Genomic DNA, 24,570 nt, shown 5'->3' with positions numbered 1-24,570 from the left:
GTTGGTTAGGATATTTGTTAGTCCGTAATTGCTAGAAATATTCTGTCCATAGAACACTTGGTGTAAAAACTAGGGAATTGCATGATCTAGCAACATCTCATGCGTTTGACTAGCTAGGGTTAGATCTCTCTCATTCTTTATGCAATTGACAATTGTTTTGATGCCTAAGGCCCAAGGACGTTCCTTGGCAATTTGTTAATTAGTAATTGATTAGAGGACGTTCCCTAATTAATTTAATCATAAGGAGAGATATGGTGGTGAGAAGCATCTTCCATCCCCATAACTAATCTATTGAATCAATCAAGAAAACCTAAGTTTCAATGATCAACCCAAGCAACCAAAGTGGATCCATATCTTCAACTAGACTTTTCTCATATTGATTTCCTCTTTTATTTTGATTACTTGCTGTTTTAATTGCTTTCAATAGTTGTTAGACAAATCAATCTCAAAACCCCCCTTTTTACTTTTATTGCACTTTACTTTCATTCAACTTTTGATTTACTTGCTTTCTCTTGTGTTTTCCATTAGTTCTCTTGGTCTTGATTGAGAAAAATAAATAGGTAATCAATTCTCTGTGGATTCGATTCTTCACCACTATCTGCAGTTGTAAATTGTTGATAACCAAGAAGGTTATTTTTTACCGGCTTCGACAACCGCACTGTCAAAAATTGGCGCCGTTGCCGGGAAGTTGATTTTACTTGTTTATTTTTCTTTCATGACCAGGTTTGAGCATAGGGACACTCTGCCCTTTGATCTAGAAATTGAACGCACTCTTAAAAGACTAGGAAAGCAAGCCTCTGCGCCCGAAGAACATTCTGCCCAACCTTCGGCCGCCGAACCATCCCAACCTTCGGCCGCCGAAAGTCCTTCACTCCAGCAACCGAATCTTGCACCAATGGCAGAACCTCAAGCACCAGTTGCTGCCCCCAATGGACAAGCTGTCCAGAATCAAATAGTTCAAGAAAATCCAGCAATAAGACCTCAAGTGCTAAGGGAAAAAACCATGAGAGAGTTAGCAACACCTATAGGTGATCAAGCACCTCTTTGCATCACCTATCCACCTCTTACAGTTCCCTTTGAACTCAAGACAGGTTTGATACATCTTCTCCCTAAATTTAGAGGTAGAGAGAATGAAAATCCACACAAGCACTTAAAAGAATTTAATATTATTTGTTCATCCATGAGACCTCAAGGGATCTCTGAAGATCATTTTAAGTTGAGAGCTTTTCCCTTTTCATTAGATGACTATGCTAAGGATTGGTTATTTTATTTGCCACCTGGATCTATAACTTCTTGGGATGATATGGTCTAAACTTTCTTGGACAAGTACTTCACACCATCTAAATCAATTGGCATAATAAGAGAAATCACTAGCATAAGACAAAAATAAAATGAGGACTTATATGATTATTGGGAAATGTTTGAAAGACTATGTACAGGTTGTCCACAACATGATATGTCAGACAAGGCCCTCCTACAGTTCTTCTATGGAGGATTGATTCCATCAGAAAGGAAACTCATAAATGTAGCTTGTGGAGGATCCATCCTAGACAAGTCACCAAGGGAGATGAAAGAGTTGATATCTACTCTTGCAGCCTCATCTAGGCAGTATGGAGAAGAGAGGCAACTACAAAAGGCCAATGAGGTAAGTTTTCCCACTATTTCTGAACTAACATCTGTTATGAAAAATATTGCCATAGAAGTAGTGCAACAGATTCAAGCACCCCAGCCTCCTAGGCCATGTGATATCTGTTCATATGTGGGACACCCAACTGATCAATGTCCTACCCTCCAAGAAGACAATCATCAAGTCAATGCAATTGGGAGGTACAACAACCAGCCTAGACATGATCCATATTCCAATACATACAATCCAGGTTGGAGAGACCACCCTAATTTTAGCTATGGAAAGGCCAACAATAATCAGAATTACCAAAATTACCAAAGAAATCAAGCCCAACCAGCACCTTCAAGCTCCAATCCGAGCCTTGAGAAGATGATGGAGACACTGATAAGCACCATGCAAGGCGTGCGACAAGACCTAAGACAAATGGGCACCTCTATAAGCCAACTGCAAACCCAAGGAAAACTCCCTTCTCAAACTGAAACTAACCCTAGACAGAATATCAGTGCTATTACTTTGAGAAGTGGCAAAGAGCTTCAAGATGCTAGTCATGAGCAAGAGAAGGAAGTTGCACGAAAGACACCTCCTGCGCAAGAACCAAGGCTGCCTGAAGCCTCTCCATCACAATCTGAACCACCTCCTGCGCACAAGCCTGATTCGAAGGTGAGCTTTCACATTCCACCTCCTTTTCCCAAAAGATTTGAAAGAACACAAAAAGAAAAAGAGGAAAAGGAGATCCTTGAGACTTTCAGAAAAGTGGAAATCAACATACCGCTGCTAGATGCTGTCAAGCAGATCCCCAGGTATGCAAAATTTCTGAAAGAGCTTTGCACAAATAGAAGAAAGCTTGCTGAAAGAGAAAAAGTAAGTGTAGGTGAGGTAGTTACTGCTGTTATTAAAAGAGAACTCCCTACCAAATGCAAGGACAAAGGTATGTTTGCTATCTCTTGTAAGATTGGGAATGTTGGTATCAAGAAAGCCATGTGTGATCTTGGTGCATCCATTAATTTCATGCCTCTCTCCATCTATAGATCTCTAAATGCATGTGCACTAAAAGAAACAAGAGTTGTGATACAATTGGCTGATAGATCTGTGGTATACCCCATAGGTGTTCTAGAAGATGTGTTAGTCCAAGTAGATGAACTTGTCTTTCTTGTTGATTTTTATGTAATTGATACTAAGGAAGATAGTTGCAATACTAGTTCTGACATTCTTCTTGGGCGTCCTTTCTTGAGTACTGCTAGAACTAAAATCGATGTGCATGAAATACCCACATGATATGTCCCCGGTTTATGGTCTTGATATTATTGATTGATTGAGCCAAGATGTATTTAATGAGAATCAAGATTGTATGCTGGATGATGATCTTTGTAGGACTGAAAACCTGAAACTGAAAGAAGCCATCTGCAGCATTCAGCAGATAGAGGTTGGACAGACAGAAGACATTCGGCCGCCGAACACAGCCCACCTTCGGCCGCCGAACCCCGCTGCTCTTCAGACACCAGATTCTATTGCACCACTTTTGCAACACATTGCGTAGAAGGAAGACGTCCTTCGGCCGCCGAACATCTCTCGGCCGCCGAACCCAACCGACTTTCAGAAGCCGAATCCATCGCCATAGTTCACTCCGTAAACTGAAGACCTTCGGCCGCCGAACTCAGACACTTTTCGGCCGACGAGCCTTTCACAGCAGTCTCCATCACAAGCAAGCTCCTCAAATCCATCTTTACAACAACCTTCTGATCTGAAGCCTCTCCCAGACCATCTAAAATACATGTACTTGGGAGCTGACAAGACACTACCAGTGATAGTGTCCAATGAATTGAGCCAACAAGAAGAAGCAAGCCTCTTAAAGGTACTACAGAAACACAAAGAAGCCATAGGATGGACCATTGATGACATCAAAGGTATTTCTCCCTCCACCTACATGCATAGAATTCACATGGAAGATGAATGCAAGCCAGTCAGAGATGCTCAAAGAAGACTGAATCCACCTTTGATGGAGGTAGTGAAAAAAGAGATAGTCAAACTCCTTGATGCAGGCATCATATACCCAATCTCTGATAGCAAATGGGTGAGCCCTGTACATGTAGTTCCAAAGAAAACTGGAATTACCATTGTTCCGAATGTTGAAGGAGAACTCGTTCCCACAAGAGTTCAAAATGGATGGAGAGTATGCATGGACTACAGAAAGCTAAATTCTGCAACAAGGAAAGACCACTTCCCACTTCTATTCATCGATCAAATGCTCGAAAGGCTTGCAGGTAAGTCTCACTATTGTTGGCTTGATGGTTATTCAGGATTTTATCAAATTCCAATTGCTCCAGAGGACCAAGAAAAGACCACCTTCACTTGTCCTTTTGGCACTTTTGCCTTCAGAAGAATGCCATTCGGATTATGCAATGCTCCTGCCACCTTTCAGCGATGCATGATGAGCATATTCTCTGACTATGTGGGTAAGACCATTGAAGTATTCATGGATGACTTCACTGTACATGGTAACTCCTTTGATGAATGCCTTACTAACCTGGAAAAGATCTTACAAAGATGCATTGAGTCTAACCTTGTGCTTAATTATGAAAAATGTCATTTTATGGTTAATCAAGGTATGGTCTTAGGTCATGTTGTTTCAGCTAAGGGCATTGAAGTGGACAAAGCTAAGGTGGATACCATAAAAAATCTGCCCTACCCCACAAATGTTAGAGACATCCGCTCATTCCTTGGCCATACAGGATTCTATAGAAGATTCATCAAAGATTTCTCAAAAATTACTTTGCCATTATGCATATTACTCCAACAGGATGTAACATTTGATTTTGATGCAGATTGCAAAAAGGCATTTGATTTAATTAAAGAATTGCTTGTGACTGCCCCAATTATTCAAGGACCTGACTGGAACTTGCCATTTGAAATCATGTGTGATGCAAGCAATTATGCAGTAGGAGCAGTCTTAGGGCAACGTATGGGAAACTCACCCCATGTCTTTCACTATGCCTCTCGCACACTAGATGCTACACAAAGCAACTACACAACAACTGAAAAAGAACTCTTGGCAGTTGTATTTGCTTTGGAAAAGTTCAGACCATATCTATTGGGAACCAAAGTCATTGTCTACTCTGACCATGCAGCCTTGCGATATTTAATCAAGAAAAAATAAGCAAAACCAAGGCTCATTAGGTGGATCTTACTTTTACAAGAATTTGATCTAGAGGTAAGAGACAAGAAGGGCAAAGAGAATCTTGTGGCAGACCACCTCAGCCGACTTCCCTTTAGCTCTGCACCATGTCCAGTCAAAGAAGAGTTCCCAGACGAACATCTGTTCGTCACTCATTCTGCCTAAGTGATCATGCCATGCACACCACACCCCAGGGGAGTATTCAAATTCCTTTGTTCTCTTTTTCTCTCTACTTTTACGTTGAGGACAATGCATGATTTAAGTGTGGGGGTGCATATCTCTCTCTTCTTCTTCCTCTCTCTTCTTCTTCCTCCCTTCTTCTTCTCCTCTTCTCTTCCTCTTTTTCCTTTATCTTCTGCAATTTTACATGCTTTCAGATTGCAAAATTTTTTCTTTTCTCATTTCAGTCTTGCATTTCTTTCAGTTAATTAGCCACAGTTGAATTTTAATTTGTTTATGCTTTCAATAAAACACACACAACCACAACCTTCTTCTTCTTTTTGTTTTGCTCTACTCAAACTGATGAACTATGTTGGATGAGTTTTTCTTTCCATGACCCCATTGATGTGATAACTCTTTAAACTTATGTTGAATCAATTGCAGTGAGTTATATTCATGTTTGAGAATTGCCTTTTGAATTGAATCCTTGAGTTTGCTATGGTGAAAAATATATTGATGACCCTCAATTGATGAGAATAAATTGAAAATTGTGTGAATGAACTTAATGTGACTTGCTTTAGCAATTGGTGTTGATTTGCCCAAATCATTGAGAGAAAGAAAATTCAGCAAAGGCAAAGACCTCAAAAGCACAAAATCAAAAACTGTTCCAATGGTCAAAAGACTAAGAACAAAGCTAGTAGCCACTTGGAAAGGTGACCAACTGAGTAACTGGGGGTGGGTATCACAAATATGTACCTTCACGTCAAAAGGTTGGTGACTTTTTCAAGGAAAATCTAAGTGCAAAAGCTTGAATAAAGTACTTCAAGGTAAGGGCAAGTCACTCTGAAAGCTAGAAAAGGTCTTAACAAACATGTGCATGTATGGTCTCTCTTGAGGAAAACAAATCCTAGTCATAGTAAGCAAAGGGAAACAAGGAAAGAAGGTGAGTAATCTTCATGCATATATTCTTCACTGCAATGCTTCAACATAGGGGTCTAGAGTAAGAGTTTAAGTGGAAATAAGGATCTAGAGCAAAGAAAGCTTATTTGACTATGTTTATTTGCTTGAGGACAAACAAAAGGTTAATTGTGGGGGTATTTGATAGAGCATATTTTAGTCCATATTATCATGATCTTATTGATGTTTATTTGCACCTATTCTACCTAATTTTGTGGTTTTAATCATGTTTTACAGATATTAGGTGTAAAGGAACAATTTGGAGAAAATGCTCTTAAAAATACCAAAAAGTGCCAAAAACTCAACCACCTTCGGAAGCACCTTTGGAAGCACTTTCGGAAGCCGAAACTCAACCACCTTCGAAAGCACTTTCGGAAGCCGAAAGTCACCCATTTTCGAAAGCACTTTCGGAAGCCGAAAGTCCAGTCCAGAGGCGAAAGTCACCCACCTTCGGCGGCACCTTCGGCCGCCGAACCTTGCGTCCAAAGCCGAAAGTCCAGCCTCCGAAACTCATCTTAGGCGGCCGAAAGTGCCCCCGAACAGTCTCCTCCTTATTTAAGAAGCCAAATCTTGAAGATAACATGTTTTCCACTTAGTGTCATGCACATTCAAAATTCAAATCAAGGCTCCACCTTCCTCTTTAGTGCATGAATAATGTGAGAAGGCTTCTTGAACACACTGGGGCATCAATCAAAAGACCAAAAAGGGCTTGCAACTCCACACATACACATAGAAGACTCAAGGGCACTTTGGGCAATCTCTACAAAGATGCATGGACACCCAAGAAACCCTAGGCAGCCTCTCAACATCTATTTAAAGGCCTCAAAAAGACATGAAGAGGCAGATTTCATACACCTCTCCTCCAAAGAATTGGCAAGGCTTCTCCAAGGGTTCTTTCCCTTAGTTCTTCATCTTCTTGCATTCTTTTCTTTTATTTTCTATTTTGGTTCAGCCATGAGTGGCTGAAACCCTAATTCTAGTTGAAATTTGGTTGAAACTAAGCTTGTTTAAAAGGTTGTGAGATCTGAACATAAAGTGTTTGATTTTTGTTTATTCAATATTCATGCAATTGTGCTTAATTCTAAGATTGCTTTGTTGTTTTGATCAAATTGACCACTTGATTCTTGATTGCAAAGTTAATTGATTGTTGGTTAGGATATTTGTTAGTCCGTAATTGCTAGAAATATTCTGTCCATAGAACACTTGGTGTAAAAACTAGGGAATTGCATGATCTAGCAACATCTCATGCGTTTGAGTAGCTAGGGTTAGATCTCTCTCATTCTTTATGCAATTGACAACTATTTTGATGCCTAAGGCCCAAGGATGTTCCTTGGCAATTTGTTAATTAGTAATTGATTAGAGGACGTTCCCTAATTAATTTAATCATAAGGAGAGATATGGTGGTGAGAAGCATCTTCCATCCCCATAACTAATCTATTGAATCAAGCAAGAAAACCTAAGTTTCAATGATCAACCTAAGCAACCAAAGTGGATCCATATCTTCAACTAGACTTTTCTCATATTGATTTCCTCTTTTATTTTGATTACTTGCTGTTTTAATTGCTTTCAATAGTTGTTAGACAAATCAATCTCAAAACCCTCCTTTTTAGTTTTATTGCACTTTACTTTCATTCAACTTTTGATTTACTTGCTTTCTCTTGTGTTTTCCATTAGTTCTCTTGGTCTTGATTGAGAAAAATAAATAGGTAATCAATTCTCTATGGATTCGATCCTTCACCACTATCTGCAGTTGTAAATTGTTGATAACCAAGAAGGTTATTTTTGACCGGCTTCGACAACCGCACTGTCACTTCCTTTTCTGCAAAAATATCATAAAAATATAAATTAAACTAGAAAAATGCATATTTAAACAGTAATAATGATAATAAAAATGTGGCTAAATTATGCTCGATCATACACAAAGAGAAGCCTAAAGTGAAGATGAAGGAAGGCTTTTGCAAAGATTCAAGTTTATTGGACCTAATTAGAAGGTGTACCAGTTTATCAAACCAAGTGGGCAGATTTGAAAAAATATGTACAATGTATGTGCAACTTAAGGGGCATGCGCAAGGCATGTGCACAACTCATGGGCAGCCTTAGGGGACGTGTTATACATGTTATTTGGGTCTTAATGATATATTTTCTAAGCCCATTTGTTTGGGTTAAACTTATGCTATCTTATTTGCTTTAGTATTGCTAGTTTAATTTTTTGGACCTAGTTTTTGGATCTTAGTGTGCTGCCCCCCTTACTATGGCCTTTTAATTCGATTAGCCTTATTTGGCACTTTAGGGTTTAGTTTATTCTTAGCCTTTTAGGATAAGATTTAGTTTTCTCTATATAAACTCCAGCCGTCCTTTGCATGAAGAGACTTTTAATCAAAATTCAGAATTATTCATGCTATTTGCGTGCCTTTGTTATTGTGAGAGTGTGATATTGCATTCTTCCAATTGTATCAAAAATCAAGGTAAACTTATCAATTCAATTGTGGCGTTTGCCTTGTTTTTTTAATCCTCAATTATTGGTGTTCTTATTGTCCTTTACATTGGGTGCCATAGATGGAAGTTTGTTATTGATCTTTGAAGCTTTTCTCATCTTGTCATAGAATTCTTGGACTTGGTCTATATGATTTCGCATCACATATTTTGTTTAGTAAGCATATACCATTACAACTCAAACGTAATATCCTTTCTATATTTTATATGGATGAATTGACCACTGTTGAGAAGTATTTGGGTTTGCCTATACTTTTGAGTTGCACTCGCCAACAAGCTCTGATAATGATGGAGGATAGAATACGCTCTAAGACGCAATCTTGGAAAGAGAAGCTTTTATCTATTGTTGCGTTTGCTATTATGATATAGTCAGTGCTATCCACTATTCCTACATATTCAATATTCATTTTTTTTATATCCTAAATGATTCTCTGCTAAATTGAATAGCTTTCTATCACAGTTCTGGTGGGGTGGCATAGTGGATTCTTGTGGGATTAGTTGGATCAATTGGCAGCATTATTGTGTTTCTAAGTTTAGAGGAGGCTTGAGTTTCAAGGACTTTGAGCTATTTAACCTAGCCTGCTTGTTAAATAATATTGGTGCCTTCTTTATAACCCGTCTAGTTTGTGGGTTCAAGTTCTAAAAGGATACTATTTTCCTGCTTCTTCTTCTTAGGATGCAGGTCCTAAACGCCAACAATTTTGGATTTCATCAAGCCTTTTAGTAGGGAGGGATGAGTTGAAGTAGGGGGTTTCGTATGGACATTGGTGATGGCACTAGTACTCATATTTGGTCTGCTCTGTAACGACCCGGAAACCGGACCACTACCGGCGCTAGGATCCAGATTGGCATAAGGCCGCCGGGACCCGTAGCAAGCCTAACATACATCCTGTATACCTGTTAAATCCCATACATGATCCAACATATACATAAAACTTTTAAACTTTTTCTTCCATTTACCAAGCTTAACCTGTGCATACACAAACTCATAAACATAAAACCCCACACTAGAGCCCTCATCAAATGCTCCAATGGGGTAACATATCATACATTAAGCTTGGTTTATATAAAACATTATATAGATCATGTATACAAAAGGGATTAACCATACATACTAGGGTCAAGCACAATTCTAATCCTCAATATCATCATTACATTACATGACTGTTCAACACTTTACATTACAACATTTTCATATCCACATCTAACTATTACATAAACATGACTTTACTCTTGCTGACATCTTGGTCTATCCCGTACTTGCACACCTGGGGATTAAGAGAATGGGGTGAGCTAAAAAGCCCAGTGAGCATGATAGAGCATATTTTAGTCCATATTTTCATGATCTTATTGATGTTTATTTGCACCTATTCTACCTAATTTTGTGGTTTTAATCATGTTTTGCAAATATTAGGTGTGAAGAAACAATTTGAAGAAAATGCTCTTAAAAGTGCCAAAGAATGCCCAAAAACAGCCACTTTCGGAAGCACCTTCGGAAGCACTTTCGGAAGCCAAAACTCAACCACTTTCGGGGGCACCTTCGGAAGCACTTTCGGAAGCCGAAAGTCACCCACTTTCGGGGGCACTTTCGGCGGCCTAAAGTCCAGTCCAGAGGCGAAAGTCACCCACCTTCGGGGGCACCTTCGGCCGCCGAACCTTGGCTCCAGAGACGAAAGTCCTACCCCCGAAACTTAACTTAGGCGGCCGAACTTGCCCCCGAACATGCTCTTCCCTATTTAATGAGCCAAATCTTGAAGATCACATGTTTCCTACATAGTGCTATGCTCATTCAAAATTCAAATCAAGGCTCCACCTTCCTCTTTAGTGCATAAATCTTCTTGGACACACCTTGGATGTCAATTAAAAGACCAAAAAGGGCTTGCAACTCCACATATGCACAAAGAAAACTCAAGGGCACTATGGGGCAATCACTCAAAGATACATGGACACTAAAAAGGAAAAAGGCAGCCTCTCAAGATCTATTTAAAGGCCTCAAGAAGACCAAGAATGAAACAATCTTCCATCAAGGGATTGATCAAGGCTCTCCAAAGGCTCCTCCACCTTAGTTCTTCATCTTCTTTCTTCTTTTCTTTTATTTTCCGTTTTGGTTCAGCCATGAGTGGCTGAAACCCTTTTTCTAGTTGAAGTTTGGTTGAAACTAAGGTTGTTTAAAAGGTTGTGAGATCTGAACATAAAGTGTTTGCTTTTGATTTATTCAATATTCATGCAATTGTGCTTAATTATAAAGATTGCTTTGTTGTTTTGATCAAATTGGCCACTTGATTCTTGATTGCAAAGTTAACTGATTGTTGATTAGGATATTTGTTAGTCCGTAATTGCTGGAAATATTCTGATCTAAGAACACTTGGTGTAAAAACCAAGGAATTGCATGATCTAACATCATCTCATGCATTTGAGTAGTTAGGGTTTGGATCTTTCTTGTTCTTCATGCAATTGGCAATTGTTTTGATGCCTATGGCCCAAGGACGTTCCTTGATAATTTGTTGATTAGTAATTGGTTAGAGGACGTTCCCTAATCAATTTGTTCATAAGGAAAGACATGGTGGTGAGAAGCGTCTTCCACCCCCATAACCAACCTATTGAATCAATCAAGATAACCATGTTTCAATGATCAACCCAAACAACCAAAGTGGATCCATATCTTCAACTAGAATTTTCTCATATTGATTTCTCTCTTATTTTAGATTACTTGCTGTTTTAATCACTTTCAATAGTTGTTAGACAAATCATCTCAAAACCCCCCTTTTTACTTTCCTTGCACTTTACTTTTGTTCTATTTGCAATCACTTGCTTTCACTTGTGCTTTCAATTGGTTTGATTGGTCTTGATTAAGATAAATAAATAGGTAATCAATTCTCTGTGGATACGATCCTTCACCACTGTCTACAGTTGTATTTGTAGGTAACCAAGAAGGTTATTTTTGACCGGCTTCGACAACCGCTCCTGTCAAAAATTGGCGCCGTTGCCGGGGAATTGATTTTACTTGTTTGTTTATTTTTCTTTCATGACCAGGTCTGAACATAGGGACACTCTGCCCTTTGATCCAGAAATTGAACGCACCATCAGAAGGCTAGGAAAGCAAGCCTCAACCGCAGAACCTTCTGCCCAACATTCGGCCGCCGAAACTCATCAACCTTCGGCCGCCGAACTTCCTTCACTCCAGCAACCAGATTGTGCACCAATGGCAGAACCTCAAGCACCAGCTGCTGCGCATGATGGACATGCTGTCCAAGGCCAAATAATCCAAGAAAATCCAGTAATTAGGCCACAAGCACAAAGGGAAAGAACCATGAGGGAGTTAGCAACTCCTATAGGTGATTATGCTCCACTTTGCATCACCTATCCACCTCTTACAGTTCCCTTTGAACTGAAATCAGGTTTGATTCATCATCTCCCTAAATTTAGAGGTATGCAAAATGAAAATCCCCATAAGCACTTAAAAGAATTTAAAATTATTTGCTCATCCATGAGACCTCAAGGGATCTCTGAAGGTCATGTTAAACTAAGAGCCTTCCCTTTTTCATTAGATGACCATGCTAAGGATTGGTTATTTTATTTGCCACCTGGATCTATAACTTCTTGGGATGATATGGTCCAAGCCTTTTTGGGCAAATACTTCCCACCATCTAAATCAATTGGCATAATAAGAGAAATAACAAGCATAAGACAAAGAAAAAATGAGGACTTATATGATTATTGGGAAAGGTTTGAAAGACTATGCACAGGTTGTCCACAACATGATATGTCAGACAAAGCCCTCATTTAGTTTTTCTATGGAGGATTGATTCCATCAGAAAGGAAACTCATAAATGTAGCCTGTGCAGGATCTATCCTAGACAAGACACCCAGGGAGATGAAGGAACTGATATCCAATCTCGCAGCTTCGTCTAAGCAATATGATGAAGAGGAGCAAACGCAAAGAGGAATCTACGAGGTAAGTACATCCTCTGTTGAATCTCAAATTTCTAAACTAACTTCTCTTGTGGAAAAGATCGCCCTAGGCCAAGTCCAACAGACTCAAGCACCCCAGCCTCCTGTGCCATGTGGGATCTGCTTATATGTAGGACATTCCACTGATCAATGTCCTACCCTCCAAGAAGACAATCAGCAAGTCAATGCAATTGGGAGGTACAACAACTAACCTAGATATGATCCATACTCCAATACATACAATCCAGGTTGGCGAGATCACCCCAATTTCAGCTATGCAAAGCCCAACAACGATCAAAATCACCAAAGCTACCAAAGAAATCAAGCCCAACCAGCACCTTCAAATCCAAATCAGAACCTTGAGAAGATCATGCAAACAATGATGGAAACAATGGTGAACACCATGCAAGGCGTGCGACAAGACCTAAGCCAAATGGCCACCTCTATAGGCCAACTGCAAACCCAAGGTAAGCTCCCTTCTCAAACTGAAACTAATCCAAGACAAAATGTTAGTGCTATTACTTTGAGAAGTGGCAAAGAGCTTCAAGATAATAATCATGAGCAAGAGGTAGAACCAAGGCCACCTGAAGCCTCCCCATCTCAGTCAGAACCACCTCCTGCACACAAGACCGATCCAAAGACAAGCTTTCACATCCCACCTCCTTTTCCAAAAAGATTTGAAAGAACACAAAAAGAAAAGGAAGAAAAGGAGATTCTTGAGACTTTCAGAAAAGTGGAGATCAACATACCACTGCTAGACGCTGTCAAGCAAATTCCTAGGTATGCCAAATTTCTGAAGGAGCTTTGCACCAATAGAAGGAAGCTTGCTGAAAGAGAAAAAGTAAGTGTAGGTGAGGTAGTTACTGCTGTTATTAAAAGAGAACTCCCTACCAAATGCAAGGACAAAGGTATGTTTGCTATCTCTTGCAAAATTGGGAATGTTGGTATCAAGAAAGCCATGTGTGATCTTAGTGCATCTATTAATGTCATGCCTCTCTCCATCTATAAATCTCTAAATGCATGTGCACTCAAAGAAACAAGGGTTGTGATACAATTGGCCGATAGATCTGTGGTATATCCCATAGGTGTTTTAGAAGATGTCTTAGTCCAAGTAGGTGAACTTGTCTTTCTTGCTGATTTTTATGTGATTGATACTAAGGAAGATAGTTGCAATACTAGTTCTGACATTCTTCTTGGACGTCCCTTCTTGAGTACTGCTAGAACTAAAATTGATGTGCATGAAGGTACTCTTACCATGGAATTTGAAGGGGAAGTCATTAAATACAATGTCTATGATGCCATGAAATATCCTCATGATATGTCCCCTGTTTATGGACTTGATATTATTGATTGTTTGAGCCAAGATGTGTTTAATGAAAATCAAGATTCTGTTTTAGATGATGATCTTTGCAGGATTGAAAACCAGAAACTAAAAGAAACAATTTGCAGCATTCAGCAAGTGGAGGTAGCACAAACTGGAGACATTCGGCCGCCAAACATAGCCCACTTTCGGCCGCCGAACCCTACTGCCCTTCAAACACCAGATTTTGTTGCACCACTTTAGGAACACATTGCTCAAGGAGAAGACGTCCTTCGGCCGCCGAACATCTTTCGGCCGCCGAACCCAAGCAATCCTCAGACGCATAATCCATCGCCTCAGTTCATTCCGCAAACTGAAGACCTTCGGCCGCCGAACTCAGACACTTTTCGGCCGCCGAACCTTGTTCCACAGATTCCAACGCATATCAGTCTTCCACCTCAGTTAGGTCCTACGCAAAAGGAGGATACTGAACCCAATTATACCATTCATCCAATGCAAACAGCCCGTGCTCATAAGGAACAAGTGGAAGTCCAAGAGCCAAAACCGAAGGAGCATGCAGATCAATGCCTTCCAAAACCTCCAGATAAGGTAGAATTTGTTTTGCTTGAACTTGATGCCAAATTGCAGCCACCTATGGAGAAATATCAATTGAAGTTGGAAGTGCTCAAAAATCCAAACATAAGAGCTAGAGGCACACCTCATCTGAAAGAGGAGAAGCTAATCATGTTACTTCATGAGTACATGGAGAAAATAGGATGGGCTATGACCAAATCAAAAGGAGTGCTACACTTTTTGCTCAATACAGTTGGGACGCTTTTTCCTCCCCCAATTACTTGAGCCTTGATCAAATGGATCGCACCATGCACACCACACCCAGGGGAGTACTCAGTTTCCTTTGTTCTTTTATGTTTCTTATACATTGAGGACAATGCATGCTTTAAGTGTGGGGGTGCATATATCTGAATTTTTACTTTTAAGTTTATTTTTGCTTTAATCTTTAGTTTGCTTGCATTAGGAAAATTTCTTCATTTTTGTTATCTTTATGCTTTTAATAAAACACACACAACCACAACCTTCTTCTTCTTTTTGTTTTGCTCCACTCAAACTGATGAACTATGGTTGAATGAGTCTTTCTTTCCATGACCCCATTAATGTGATAACTCTTTAAACTTGTGTTGAATCAATTGCAGTGAGTTGTATTCATGTTTGAGAATTACCTTTTAAATTGAATCTTTGAGTTTGCCATGGTGAAAAATATATTGATGACCCTCAATCAATTGAGAATAAATTAAAATTGTGTGAATGAACTTAACATGACTTGCTTTAGCAATTGGTGTTGATTTGCCCAAATCATTGAGAGAAAGAAAATTCAGCAAAGGCAAAGACCTCAAAAGCACAAATTGAAAATTGTTTCAATGGTCAAAAGACTATGAACAAGGCAAGTAGCCACTTGGATAGGTGACCAACTGAAAAATATAAACCTTCAAATCAAAAATAGGTTGGTGACCTTTCCAAGCAAGATCTAAAGTGCAAAAGCCTGAATAAAGTACTTCAACGTAAGGGCAAGTCAATCCAAAAGCTAGAAAAAAGTCTTAACAAATTAATGTGCATGATCTCTCTTGAGGAAAACAAATCCTAGCCATGGTAAGCAAAGGGAGACAAGGAAAAGAGGTAAGTAATCTTCATGCATATATTCTTCACTGCAATGCTTCAAAATGGGTGTCTAGAGCATGAGCTTAAGTGAAAATAAGGATCTAGAGCAAAGAAAGCTTATTTGACTATGTTCATTTGCTTGAGGACAAGCAAAAGCTTAAGTGTGGGGGTATTTGATAGAGCATATTTTAGTCCATATTTTCATGATCTTATTGATGTTTATTTGCACCTATTCTACCTAATTTTGTGGTTTTAATCATGTTTTGCAAATATTAGGTGTGAAGAAACAATTTGAAGAAAATGCTCTTAAAAGTGCTAAAGAATGCCCAAAAACAGCCACTTTCGGAAGCACCTTCGGAAGCACTTTCTGAAGCCAAAACTCAACCACTTTCGGGGGCACCTTCGGAAGCACTTTCGGAAGCCGAAAGTCACCCACTTTTGGGGGCACTTTTGGCGGCCTAAAGTCCAGTCCAGAGGCGAAAGTCACCCACCTTCGGGGGCACCTTCAGCCGCCGAACCTTGGCTCCAGAGACGAAAGTCCTACCCCCGAAACTTAACTTAGGCGGCCGAACTTGCCCCCGAACATGCTCTTCCCTATTTAATGAGCCAAATCTTGAAGATCACATGTTTCCTACATAGTGCTATGCTCATTCAAAATTCAAATCAAGGCTCCACCTTCCTCTTTAGTGCATAAATCTTCTTGGACACACCTTGGATGTCAATTAAAAGACCAAAAAGGGCTTGCAACTCCACATATGCACAAAGAAAACTCAAGGGCACTATGGGGCAATCACTCAAAGATACATGGACACTAAAAAGGAAAAAGGCAGCCTCTCAAGATCTATTTAAAGGCCTCAAGAAGACCAAGAATGAAACAATCTTCCATCAAGGGATTGATCAAGGCTCTCCAAAGGCTCCTCCACCTTAGTTCTTCATCTTCTTTCTTCTTTTCTTTTATTTTCTGTTTTGGTTCAGCCATGAGTGGCTGAAACCCTTTTTCTAGTTGAAGTTTGGTTGAAACTAAGGTTGTTTAAAAGGTTGTGAGATCTGAACATAAAGTGTTTGCTTTTGATTTATTCAATATTCATGCAATTGTGCTTAATTATAAAGATTGCTTTGTTGTTTTGATCAAATTGGCCACTTGATTCTTGATTGCAAAGTTAATTGATTGTTGATTAGGATATTTGTTAGTCCGTAATTGCTGGAAATATTCTGATCTAAGAACACTTGGTGTAAAAACCAAGGAATTGCATGATCTAACATCATCTCATGCATTTGAGTAGTTAGGGTTTGGATCTTTCTTGTTCTTCATGCAATTGGCAATTGTTTTGATGCCTATGGCCCAAGGACATTCCTTGGCAATTTGTTGATTAGTAATTGGTTAGAGGACGTTCCCTAATCAATTTGTTCATAAGGAAAGACATGGTGGTGAGAAGCGTCTTCCACCCCTATAACCAACCTATTGAATCAATCAAGATAACCATGTTTCAATGATCAACCCAAACAACCAAAGTGGATCCATATCTTCAACTAGACCTTTCTCTTATTGATTTCCTCTTTTATTTTTATTACTTGCTGTTTTAATTACTTTCATTAGTTGTTAATCAAATCATCTCAAAACCCCCCTTTTTACTTTCCTTGCACTTTACTTTTGTTCTATTTGCAATCACTTGCTTTCACTTGTGCTTTCAATTGGTTTGATTGGTCTTGATTAAGATAAATAAATAGGTAATCAATTCTCTGTGGATACGATCCTTCACCACTGTCTACAGTTGTATTTGTAGGTAACCAAGAAGGTTATTTTTTACCGGCTTCGACAACCGCTCCTGTCAGAGCAGAACCATAAAACATTATCATAAGTCATGCTTTCATGTAATGCATCACAACACATACAATTCACATCACGGATGGACTTGTCACCAATAACCCTCCAATTCCAATGTGCCCGGCCCTCAACGGAGCTCCGCAAGACTTCCTCTTAATCATCATACAATGCCAAGACGCGTGGACATGGTCAGCCCTGGATTTTCATTAATCATCATACATAAATAAATGCCAGGACGCGTGGACATGGGTAGCCTTGGACTTTCATTAATCGTCATACATATTGAGAGCTAATGGGTCATCCAACATCCATCCACATCAACAACAAAGAATGCAATGCATCATCTTCGTGAATTCTAATGCAATACAACCTAATATAAACATGGAATTCATGATGCATGAAACATGCTAGAGACTTTCATTATTTAAAACATAGTTTAGTTCTACTCACCTCTGGCTGACTCTGATCTGCTCTGTAGCAGTTGACTCACTGCTGAGGTCCTCGGTTCCTTGGGTTCGAACCTACACAGGTGGACTCAAATGAGGGACCAAACATAGACGAACATGACTCTAAACAACTCCCCAAAAACCTCCTAAAACACCTTAAAACAATCATTGAAATCATGCAAAGGAAGGCTGAACAGGGCACTTTCGGCGGCAGGTTCGGCGGCCGAAAGTCCCTCCAGAGCCGAAACTCAGCCACTTTCGGCGACACCTTCGGCGGCCGAAAGTGGTTCCAGAGCCGAAACTCCCTTCCAGAGCTGAAAGTCCAACTTTCGGGGGCAGGGTTCTGCAGCCGAAAGCTTGCCTCCACAGGCAGGTTCGGTGGCCGAAAGTCCTTCGGCTGCCGAACCTAAGTTCTTCCAAAGGGCAGAACTCAGCCTCCTCATGCACATTTTGCCTCCCAAACCATTCAAACATGCATTTGGCTATTCTACAACATGCATACACAAGCAAGTAGGCATATAGGGGTCTCAAACTAACCTAAACCCCAACACAAACACATATAGCAACTCATACAACACACATTATCCATAAACTCAACATTAACCTAAACATGCATTTCTACCCCATAACCCCTCAAAACTTGATTAAAACATATAAGAAAGGTAGGATCTAAGCTTACCTCTTGAAGATCGAGAGGAGAGATGATCCTAACTTGGAGATGGGAGAAATCTAGCTCCTTGGGTCTCCAAGCTCCAAAACTTGATCTTAGCTTCAAAAATCTTCAAAACCAAGTTAAAACTAGTTAAAACTTGAAAGATTTGAGGAAAATCTTCAAAACCAACCATGGAAGGGCATGGACTCCCCGTTGGCCAAAAATAGGGGAGAAAGCTCACCCATTTTCGGCCATGGGGCCTTTTATAGGTGGCTGGCCAGGCCATCTTCAGAACCCGAAAGTGACTCCAAAACTCATGCATGTTCGGCGGCCGAACCTGTATTTTCCTCTATGGTCTTTTTCATTCAAAACTCAATTTCTTTCTTACTTAAAACCATAAAATGCATGAAAACATTTTACAAAAACATGATTTTACCCTTCTTGTGGTTTCCGACATCCGAGATTCCACCGGACGGTAGGAATTTCGATACTGGAGTCTAGCCGGGTATTACATTCTCCCCCCCTTAAGAACATTCGTCCTCGAATGTTCACCAAACAAGCAAAACATGGCATAACACATAAAAACACATGAAAAACACATAGATACTAACCTTAAAAGAGATGAGGGTATTGCTAGAGCATAGACTCCCGTGTCTCCCAGGTACATTCTTCTATGTTGTGGTGATTCCAAAGGACTTTCACCATCGGGATTTCCTTGTTGCTTAGCTTTTTGATCTGGGTGTCTAGGATCTGCACCGGCTGCTCAACATAGGTGAGATCTCCAAGGATCTCCACATCAGGCTCACTAAGAACCTTGCCCGGATCTGACACGAACTTTCGCAGCATAGAAACATGGAAAACCGGATGGATTCTTTCCATGGAAGCAGGCAAGTCCAACTTGTATGATACATTCCCGACCTTTTGCAAAATCTCAAAGGGTCTGATGTACCGTGGAGCTAACTTACCTTTCTTCCCAAAACGAACCACCCCTTTCATAGGAGACACCTTGAGCAACACCAAATCTCCCTCCTGAAACTCTACTTGTCTTCTGTAGATATCTGCATAACTCTTTTGCCTACTCACAGCAGTCTTGATCCTTTCTCTGATAATTGGTACTACTCTGCTGGTGATCTCTACTAGCTCAGGCCCTGCCAAGACCCTTTCTCCAACTTTCTCCCAGCAGACAGGTGACCTGCACCTCCTTCCATACAAAGCTTCATATGGAGCTATCCCTATGCTAGCATGATAGCTGTTATTATTGGCAAATTCCACCAAGGGTAGATGCTACCTCCAAGAATCGCCAAAATCTAGCACACACATTCTGAGCATATCTTTAATTGTCTGGATGGTCCTCTCTGACTGTCCGTCAGTCTGAGGATGGAAAGCAGTGCTGAAATCCAACCTGGTACCCATTGCACTCTGCAGACTCTGCCAAAACCTAGAGGTGAACTGGGGTCCTCTATCATACACTATTGAGACAGGAGCCCCATGCAACCTGACCATTTCATCAACAAACACCTGCGCCAATTTATCCACAGAGTAGCCACTCCTGACTGGGATGAAGTGAGCAGATTTGGTCAGTCTGTCCACAATCACCCATATGGCATCTAATCTGTTGGATGTTGCCGGTAACCCCACCACGAAGTCCATAGCTATATTCTCCCATTTCCACTCTGGAATCGGCAGTGGGTTAAGCATTCCAGCCGGCTTCTGATGTTCCAGCTTCACCCTCTGACATACTTTGCAGGTGGACACGAACTGTGCCACTTCTCTCTTCATAGCTGGCCACCAATAAACTCTCTTCAGATCTTGATACATCTTGGTGGCTCCAGGGTGAACACTGTATCTGGCATTATGAGCTTCCCTCATAATGTCTCCCTTCAGACTCACTGTAATACCCGGCTAGACTCCGGTATCGGAATTCTTACCGTCCAGTGGAATCTCGGATGTCGAAAACCTCTAGAAGGGTAAAGTCATGTTTTCATAAAATGTTTTAATGTATTTGATGATTTCAAGTAAGAATGAAATTGGGTTTTGAATGAAATAGACTATGAAGGCATTTCCAGGTTCGGCCGCTGAACATTGGATGGTTTAGGAGGGCAAGTTAGGCTTCCGAAAGAGGCAAAGGTTCGGCCGCCGAATCTCATGTTCGGCCACCGAACTTGCATGAGTTTTGGAGGCACTTTAGGCTGTCGAAAGGTGGTCTGGCCCATGGCCGAAATGGGTGAGCTTTCTCCCCATTTTCGGCCAACGGTGAGTCTATGCCCTCCCATGATCTTTTTTATGTTTTTTCCTTCAATCTTTCATGTATTAACAAGTTTTATCTCGGTTTGAAGATATTTGAGCAAGTTTTGGAGCTTGGAGACCATAGAGTGGATTTCTCCCCCATCTCCGAGTTGGATCGTCTTCCCTCTCGATCTTCAAGAGGTAAGAGTAGATCCACACTTCTTTTCATGTTTTAAACGAGTTTTATGAAGTTTTATGGGGTAGAAATGCATGTTTAGGTTATTGTTGGTTTTATGGTTAATGTTATGTTTTTGAGCAATGTGGGTTGTTTGATGTGTTGTAGTTGGGGTTTAGGATAGTTTGAAGCCCCTAGGAGCTTATATGCTTGAGTTTGCATGTTGTAGAATAGGTAAACGCATGTTGAATGAGTTGGGAGGCTTTTGTGCATGTTAGAGGCTGAGTTTCTGCCCTTTGGAAGAACTCAGGTTCGGCAGCCGAAGGCTCTTTCGGCCGCCGAACCTGCCTGTGGTAGCATGTATCGGCTGCCGAACCCTGCCCTCGAAAGTGGAATTTCGGCTTTGGAAGGGAGTTTCGGCCGCCGAAGGTGCCGCCGAACATGCATGAGTTTCGTCTCTGGAGGGAACCTTCGGCAGCCGAAAGTGCCGCCGAAGGTGCATGACTTTCGGCTCTGGAGGGACTTTCGGCCGCCGAACCTGCCGCCGAAAGTGCCCTGTTCAGCCTTCCTTTGCATGATTTATGTGATTGTTTTAAGGTATTTTAGGGGGTTTTTGGGGAGTATTTTAGAGTCATGTTCATGGATGTTTGGTCCCTCATTTGAGTCCACCTGTGTAGGTTCGGACCCGAGGAACCGAGGACCCCAGCAGTGAGTTAGCTGCTTCAGTGTCTTGTCAGAGCTAGCCTAAGGTGAGTGGAATAACTCTTTATGATTTTAAGTAAATAAATCAGTTCTTAATATGATTCACGCATCATGAATGCCATGAGATATACTAGGGTGCTTGCATTAGAACTCACGAATATGTTGCATTGCATATTATGTTGTTGATGTGGATGAATGTTGGATGATCCTTTAGCCCGCACTATGATATGATATGATATGGTATGGTATGGAAGACCAGTGAGGCCCATTCTACACCCCTGGCACTATGTAAGAGAAAGACCAGTGAGGCCCATTCTACACCCCTGGCATATTGGAATGTTATGTTATGTAATGTAAGAGAAAGACCAGTGAGGCCCAGTCTACGCCCTTGGCACTATTGGAATGTGTAGTGGGCTATTGGTGACAAGTTCATCCTTGACGTGATTTGTCTGTGATGTGATGCATTCCATGATATCATATGTTTTAAATATAATGTTTTATTATTCTGCTCACTGGGCTCTAGTAGCTCACCCCACTCCCTTAATCCCCCAGGTTTGCAGGTACGGGATAGACCAGGAGGCCAGCTAGAGTAAAGTGATGTCTTGTAATAGCTAGTTGTGGACATGAGAATATTGTAATGTAATGTATCGAATAGTTATGAAATGTTAAGGATTGTATTGAGGATAGAATTGTGCTTGACTCTAGTATGTTAGTTAATCCCTTTATACATGGTCTTTAATAATGTTTTATCATTGTTTATGTAAACCAAACTTAAGTTATGATATGTTACCCCATTGGAGCAATTGATGAGGACTCCAGTGTGGGGTTGATGTTCATGTTTATGAATAGTGCATGCACGGGTTGAGTTTGGTGATTGAATGAAAAGAAAAGTTCAAAATTTTTATGTATGTGTTGACCATGTATGGGATTAAACAGGTTTACAGGATGAATGTTTGGCTTGCTACGGGTCCCAGCGGCCTTAAGCCGATCTGGATCCTAGCGCCGGTAGCGGTCCGGATTCCGGGTCGTTACACTCACGTCATCTGGTACACACAATCTATTCCCATAGCGAAGGATCCCCTTACTGTCAAATCTGAACTCTTCGTTCTTGCCTGACTGAACAGTCCTGGCAATCTTCATTAACTCTGGGTCCTCGTGCTGTTTCTGAGCCATCTGCTCCAGAAACACGGGTGTCACTCTCATCTGGGCTATCAAAGCACCTGTATTAGACAACTCCAACTGCAAACCTTCATTAATGAGCTTATGAAACTCTTTCACCACCGGTCTCCTCTCTGCTGTGATATGGGATAGACTACCAAGTGATTTCCGACTTAAGGCGTCTGCCACAACATTCGCCTTACCCAGATGGTACTGAATCTTACAATCATAGTCACTAAGCAGTTCTACCCACCTTCTCTGTCTCAGGTTCAACTCTCTCTGACTCAGGATGTACTGTAGGCTTTTATGATCTGTGAAGATCTCACATTTAACCCCATAAAGGTAATGCCTCCACATCTTGAGTGCAAAGATTACAGCTGCCATCTCTAGGTCATGTGTAGGGTAATTCAACTCGTGCTTCTTTAACTGCCTAGAAGCATAAGCAATCACCCTTCCATTCTGCATCAGCACACAACCCAGTCCCACACGGGACGCATCACAATACACTGTGAAGTCTTCATTACTGGTAGGAAGAGCTAACACCGGTGCCGATGTCAACCTTTTTGTAATACCCGGCTAGATTTCGGCATCGGAATCCCTACCTTCCGACGGAATCTCTGTTGAAATCTAGAATTCTGAAGATGCCAGAGTCTTCTAAAGGGGTAAAATGTGTTTCTAAAATATTTTCACATGATTTTATGATTTTAAATGGAAAATGAATTGAGTTTTGAAAAGAATAGGCCAAGGAGGAAGGACCCAGGTTCGGCCGCCGAACCTCAGGTTCGGCCGCCGAACATAAGGCTGTTTCGGGAGTGCTTTAGGCCTCCGAAAGTCTTGAGGGCAGAAACCAGGTTCGGCCGCCGAACCTCAAGTTCGGCCGCCGAACATGGGATAGTTTAGGAGGCTCGTTCGGCTGCCGAAGGTGGTGAAGCTACGGAAGCAGCTTAGGCCGCCGAAGGTCGTTGATCGGCCACCTATAAAAGGCCTTCAGACCGAAAATGGGCGAGTTTTCTCCCCATTCTCGAGCTTAGGTGTGTTCATGTCCTCCTTTGGTCATTTTCATGCTTTTTCTTCAACTCCTTCATGTTTTCATGAGTTTCATGGTTGTTTTGAAGAGTTTTAAAGCTTAGATCGAAGTTTTGGAGCTTGGAGATCTAAGGAGCTTGTTTCCGCCACATCTCCAAGTCAGGGATCGCACCAACCCTCGATCTTCAAGAGGTAAGTGTAGATCCTTGCTTTCATTTATGTTTAATGAGGTTTTAAGTAAGTTTAAAGACATTTTGATGGTTGAGTATGGGTAGATATGCATGTTAAGGTTTATGTGGGTTTTATGCCCAATGTATGTTTATGGGATGTTTTGATGGGGGTTTAAGTTAGTTTATGCCCCTATATGCATGTGGGAGAGTGTTTGCATGTTTGGGTGAGAGCATGTGAGGTTTTGGGTATTTTGAAAGCTTGGGAGGCTTGTATGCATAAGAGGCTGAGTTCTGGATGAACTCAGGTTCGGCCGCCGAAGGTAGTTTCGGCCGCCGAACCTGCCTGTGGATGCATGGTTTGGCCGCCTAACCTTGCCCCCGAAAGTTGATTTTCGGATCTGGAGCAGACTTTCGGCCGCCGAAGGTGCCGCCGAAAGTGCCTGACTTTCTGATCTGGAGAGAGGCTTCGGCCACCGAAAGTGCCCCTGAACCTACATGGCTTTCGGCTCTGGAAGGGACCTTCGGCTGCCGAAAGTGCCGCCGAAAGCGCCCTGTCCAGCCCTTTCATGGTTGTTTTTTATACATGTTTTGAGGATGTTTGACTGTGCGGTTGTCGAAGCCGGTCAAAAATAACCTTCTTGGTTATCAACAATTTACAACTGCAGATAGTGGTGAAGGATCGAATCCACAGAGAATTGATTACCTATTTATTTTTCTCAATCAAGACCAAGAGAACTAATTGAAAACACAATTGAAAGCAAGTAATTGAAAGCTGAATGAAAGTAAAGTGCAATAAAGGTAAAAAGGGGGGGTTTTGAGATGATTTGACTAACAACTATTGAAAGCAAATAAAACAG

At 41.0% G+C, this 24,570-nt stretch overlaps 1 long non-coding RNA gene across 1 annotated transcript; it reads left to right on the top strand.

The window, feature by feature from the left end:
• The first annotated feature begins 21,372 nt into the window (after window positions 1-21,372).
• On the top strand, window positions 21,373-22,084 carry LOC122724324. The gene is made up of 2 exons (XR_006351603.1): window positions 21,373-21,406; window positions 21,912-22,084. It is a non-coding gene; the product is annotated as an uncharacterized LOC122724324 (long non-coding RNA).
• Window positions 22,085-24,570: the final 2,486 nt, after the last annotated feature.

The sequence above is a fragment of the Manihot esculenta genome, chromosome 8, assembly GCF_001659605.2.
Source record: "Manihot esculenta cultivar AM560-2 chromosome 8, M.esculenta_v8, whole genome shotgun sequence".
Lineage (NCBI taxonomy): Eukaryota > Viridiplantae > Streptophyta > Magnoliopsida > Malpighiales > Euphorbiaceae > Manihot > Manihot esculenta.
Note: the sequence above shows the minus strand (reverse complement) of the source record. Positions and strands in the feature narration are given on the sequence as shown.